The sequence below is a fragment of the Gobio gobio genome, assembly GCF_949357685.1.
Source record: "Gobio gobio genome assembly, chromosome: 12".
In the NCBI taxonomy this organism is placed as follows: Eukaryota; Metazoa; Chordata; class Actinopteri; order Cypriniformes; family Gobionidae; genus Gobio; species Gobio gobio.
The window spans coordinates 34,701,704-34,707,839 of NC_137105.1; the positions used below are offsets into that span (position 1 = coordinate 34,701,704).

Sequence of the window (6,136 nt, forward strand, 5' to 3'; positions counted from 1 at the left end):
TTTTACATGACAACAATGTACTAAAAACAGAAAAGTTTTTCCTTTCCTTTTTTTTCACGTTCCGAAGACAATTTTGTCAAAATGATCCCCGTTCACACGGATCCACGAAAATAACCAAATGCGCTGTGTTATGCATGCCAGGCCAGTAGATGGCGATGTCACTTTGTAAAGTAACATTACGCGCATATAGACTGAACACGTAATACATTTGCGCATGACGTCATCGTTTTTACAAATTCACTTTTTTCGTTGTTTACACAATAACGGTATCATTTTCAAAAACTTGCACTTTAAAACCTGATTTCAAAAGCTTTTGTATTCAGGCCGCCAAAATGAATGGCAAAAACGCAGACAAAGTTTTCCTTTTTTAGTTGGAAAACAGTGTCGTGTAAACGGCCCCTAAGTGTTCATGCTATGTGGAACTGAAGTATGTGTTGGCTGACTGTACAGACTCTCCACTTGAGCATTAAAGCAAATGTTTCATCCTGATCCTGACTGCTGTATCATTCCATCTTGCATTTCTCATGGGACAATGTTTTCAGTCAAAGCTGGTTCTTGCCTTGCTTGCTTATGTTGACGTTCCTGAACACATCCTCAGCAGTGCACATCGTAGATCTCTGTTTCTGATTTTCTTTTAAAGTATGCAAGAAAAAAAATATGCTATTCATAAGACACTTTTTTTTTTCTTCTGCTTTTAAAACTACTTATATTCTTTACGGCCTGATCCAGTAATGGCCACTCATACAATATTCACATTTTCATGTAAATTGTTTTTGTAACAAAGCATCTTCTGAGAACATAAATGCATAATGTCTTTTCTTAGGACTTGCAAAAATAGCTCTGTTGTGATTTTCCAAGCTCCATTTGTGAAAGTCAAATATTCTGTGAAAAGCAAAGAGAAAATGACCAAGCTCTGCTTTAACAAGTGTTTCATCTTTAGCTCTTTCTGAATGGAAATACTTTGTATAGTAAATGTAATAGCACTTTCCTGCAATATATATATATACATATATATATATATATATATATATATATATATATATATATACATACATATATATATATATATATACATACATATATATATATATATATATATATATATATATATATATATATATATATATATATATATATATATATATATATATATATATATATATATATATATATATATATATATATATATATATATATATATATATATACACTGTTAGACATTTATAAGAGATTTTACAGTAACTTACTGGCAACACTGTTGCCAGTAAGTTACTGTATTTGAGATTTACAGTACAAGAACCGCATTTCAGTTTACAGTAACTACATGTTACTGTAATTTTGTAATACAGTACCGTTACTGTAAACCTTGGTTAACAGTGCATTAATCCTAATCCTATTCAATCATTAATACTTACTGAATTACATTAATTCTTACATTAATCTATCCTACAGAAGTAATCCAAACAGACAATTATTATGAAATATAAAATTCTTTATTTAAAACATTTTAAGTGCTTTAACTTAAACATTTAAATGTGTGGAAAAAGTTCACTTTAAAACATCCTCGAATCAAATCTTATTTTCAGAAAATCATGTATAAAAGTAATCAGATTGCATTCAATATCACTTATTATTTAAATTTACATTTATGCATTTGGCAGACGACTTGCATTGCATTCAAGATACACATTTTACATTTTGTCAGTTCTTGCTTTCCCTGGGAATTGAACCCATGACCTTGCTAGCACCCCACACTATTGTTTGAGCTATAATTTTAAAAACTCTGCAGAAAATAGTTGGTAGAATACTGTAAATAGTTGGTTGAAGAATACTGTAACTTTGGTGCAAAATACACATATACATGAATAAAATATAAACAAAGAGCAAATTAATTCTGAAACAAGTTATCACAACACAACACAAACACAAACACAAGTTTCATGTCTGTACCGATCTGTGCCATCTTCCACATTGGATGATTTCAAACAGGAACCAGGATTCTGCTCCATTATGGCAAGAAGTCCCTCTAGATAAGAATGATATGAAGTTAGTCATACAATTTGAGTATACACAAACTTTTTACACTGTTGGAATTTAATAAAAAATAATAATCCCATTACAATTCATCATAATGGTAAAATACTATTTTATAGACAGTTAACACTTTGAGGTGCACCTAGCTCAACGTATGCTGTCTAGTCTAATCCAGTCCTGCAATGCCTTCATGAAGATGTGAAATGAAATGTTCAGTTTTTGTTTTAGCTGGTGATTCAATGTAATGAATATTTTGAAGAATGTACTTTGTAGTGATGCTGAACCTGATTGCATATTAGAGAGGTGTCTCTGTTATTTAGCTTAACAAAATTGATATTGAGTAAAAAACTAAAGAAAACTGTTAGTACATAATAGTAGCAGCAGCACAAACTATATGCTCCAAAAAAGTAATATTACTGAATCACCTCAACGTGATTTCACAAACTATTTAATCAAAAACAACAATGTAACCCTTTATTGCAGGATGGATTACATGTATACTGCATTAGCTTTAGTAAGGTATCCTCAAACTTAATGCTGCATTCACACAGGGCACCGGCGTTAACGCTTCTCATTTACTTTGAATGGGTGACGTCATGCGTTGCTGAACTGAATTGTGGGTTCCGTCGCGTCGCTTCACTCACGTTGCAAGCGGCAGAAGTTGAAAGGTGTGTTGGACATCAGCTGCGGCTGGATGCAACCAATCGGCGAGAGTAGCAGAGTGCAGGCGGGGAGGAGCTGCAAACACAGACGTGAAGTCGGACACTTTCTGCTTCCCGCAGTGACGCTCTCGCTGTGTTTGCACACTTTATCAGCTGAAGTGAAATAAATGCAATATTTGTCAATACACAGATGTTTCAGAGACATTTTTTGTCATGTAATACTTTATGCACTGATTAATACAGCGTGTGTTTGTACAAGAATAAAGTTAACATACCAGCCTAAACTATCAATGAAGTGGGGGTCTACATTTTTCATCTATTTTATTTTGATAAACATGACAATATAACATCGCAACTACATGAAAAGAGGTTTAACTGTTATAAAAAAGAGATTTGTGCACATTAGAGGAACTGAAGGTTTTAGAATAAACACGAAACACACGTGATCGCTGTCATGCGGAGAATCTGGCCAATCGTGGAACAGCTGTGTCGTCATCAAAGTCTGTGCAGTCGCTCTAGAGAAACTGTACCGGCTGTATTAGCCGACTGCTCTCGAATCGCTCTCGAGGTGCTTTGATGCCATACGTCACTGTCACGTGGCGTCGGCGCTGTGTCAGGTCAGACAAAATTTCTAACCGGCATGACGCCCTGTGTGAATGCAGCGTAAGTGTCTGTGTACATTACATATCCTATTAAAAAAGTGTCTCGCCTAGTCCAAGTTTTTCCATTCAAATTCCATTAGGTGGCGAAGGAAGGATGACACTCTGTTGTTGATTACAGTTGTCTTCCTGTTCACAACTTCCCCGGTCTTCCGACTCACTCCGGTTTTGGTGGTGCATCTTGTTCCCACCTCTGGGTTTTTCCTCACAAAAAAAACTTAAAGCAAGAGAAAATTAAGAGAATAAAGATATTTTAAATTTCATCACCCTTAGTGCCTTTGCTTTAAATGTTTTTGGTAACACTTTAGAATAATGGTCTGTCATTAAACGGATAGTTCACAAAAAAAAAAAAAAGTAAATTCTGTCATTTACTCGCCCTGTAGTTCTAAACCTTTTAAAGAATGTTTGTAACCAGACAATTTTGAGGCACCATTCACTTCCATAGTAGGAAAAAATTACTATAGAAGTGAATGGTGCCTCAATCTGTTAGGTTACAAACATTCTTCATCTTCTTTTGTGTTCAGAAATGTATTCAGGTTTGCACTTGAGCAACATTATTCTAAAGTTTTGCCATGTTTTTTCCATAAATTATATTTCATCTGCCAAAATCATCCAAAAATTGTCCAGGACTGCTTAAATTCCAGAAAATAAAATTATAATCTGTCAATCCTGGACAAACACAGTTTTGGATTATTTTAGTATAATATAATTTATGAAAAAAAACATGGTACATGGCTAGTTACAGCTAAAAAGAGGTGGAAAAACTAAATAATTTTGTGATTCAGTTAAACAGACCCGACTAAAACATACAAGAAAAACTTTGAATTATCAGTAATATGTGGAGAAACAAAGAGGAGTAACGTTACTTACCGTTGTATGAGTTCCAGTGTCGCACAGCACAGGCAGGCTCCTGGTATTCATATCTAAAGTGTAAAATAAATAATGTCAATCCAAATGTAAACTTTGCTTGTTAACGACATTATTTTTTGCAACTAGTGGCCAACGTTAATTTACTAACTAACGTCGTCCTAATGTACGCAAAATCTTCATTGTATTGGTAAAGTTAATTCAATAAACTCACTAACGTTAAGTCTTTTTAAAAATAAAACGTTAGGTTTATGTTACCTCAGTTTTAGTACCAAAGCTGAAGCAAATGATAACCTAACGTTATGTAAAGTATGTTGTCCGGGCCGTGAGCTCTCTCCTCGGGCAGTAACGTTACACACGACGCTGGCTGCACTGGTTCTTAATTTAATTCAATAAACTCATTTTTTTTTTAATAAAACGTTAGGTTTACCTCAGTTTTTAGCAGCAAAGTTTAAGCAAATGATAACCTAACGTTATAAAGTATGTTGTCCGGGCCGTGAGCTCTCTCCTCGGGCAGTAACGTTATACACGACGCTGGCTGCACTGGTTCCTAATCTAATTCAATATACTCATATTTTTAAAATAAAACGTTAGGTTTACCTCAGTTTTAGCAGCAAAGTTTAAGCAAATGATAACCTAACGTTATGTAAAGTATGTTGTCCGGACTGTGAGCTCTCTCCTCGGGCAAAACTTACAACGCTGCACCGGTTCCTAATCTAATTCAATAAATTCATAAAACGTTAGGTTTACCTCAGTTTTTAGCACCAATGCTGACAAGCTAAAATTGGGGTGCAGACAACCGCGGATAGTACAAATCCCACTTACCTTGCTTGTTTGCCGTTCTCACGGGGGAGGAAAAAATCTTCGCACTGGGTGTCCGGACACAGCTCATGTTCTCTGGAACCGTGAGCTCTCTCCTCGGGTGAAACTTTCAACGCTGCACTGATGGTTCCTAATATACATCTCAAGCAAATCCTGTCGATCCCAATTGTGCCAAATAGGCCGTTGTGGTAAATACAGTATTATACTTTATTTTTTAAAAATACAGGAAATCACTGTATTTGGTGTTTGACGTCATAGAAAATACCCATGATGCAACGGGAATTACAGTTATTTACTGTAAAGAGAATTTACAGTATTATACTGGGTGATATATAGTAATTAACTGTACAAATTACAGAAATGTCTAACAGTGTATATATATATATATATATATATATATATATACATGATTACATTAGGATACTGAAGCAGGCACCAGCTTGCCTGTGAACGTAACTATAGTTTCTTCGGCTAGAGAGCAAGGAACTTTAACCCCCTCTTTTCATCAGAGTTCTGGTGCATCATGGGTCTTGCTCACATTGAGTGATTTGTTGAAGGTTACATCTGGCGGGTTCCACCTGAGCAGCAGCTCCCCGAACCCTTTTACTACTCACACATTATGGAGGTCTGCAGTTTCAGACTGTATTTTTGCAGAGGAAAGAAGTTAAATTTGTATTGCCGTGTGCCAATGAGCCCTGACAGCTGGTGTGTTAATGATTTAAATGGTTTGTCACATCACGTTAAACTGGCAATGACTTTTTCATTAGAGCAAATTGAAGTGAGACAACAAAACTATAAATGTGTAATTGTTGTGGAGATAAATTGTTCTCTATTAACTTCATAATTCCTCACACATTATTGCCTGCATGACAGAATAGCTTTGCATTTTCTTATAACTGTGCCATATGGATGAGACTGTGGCAATTATTACGATTATAATACAGCAAATGTATTTGATCACAAACAAGCTGGAGTACTGGGCACTTAGTTATACGAAGTACCAAAAAACTGTTCTTGATTTATTAGCTGATTATATATTAGTTAAAATTTTAAAATCATTTTAAAATGACTGTTTATACTGACTTAAAAGTT

At 34.9% G+C, this 6,136-nt stretch overlaps 1 long non-coding RNA gene across 1 annotated transcript; it reads right to left on the reverse strand.

Moving 5' to 3' along the window:
* Nucleotides 1-1,476: 1,476 nt before the first annotated feature.
* LOC307134558 lies at nt 1,477-5,318 on the reverse strand. Its single transcript, XR_013817581.1, has 5 exons — nt 5,048-5,318; nt 4,226-4,278; nt 3,406-3,572; nt 2,614-2,849; nt 1,477-2,026 (listed from the first exon to the last, which is right to left on the reverse strand). It is a non-coding gene; the product is annotated as an uncharacterized lncRNA (long non-coding RNA).
* Nucleotides 5,319-6,136: the final 818 nt, after the last annotated feature.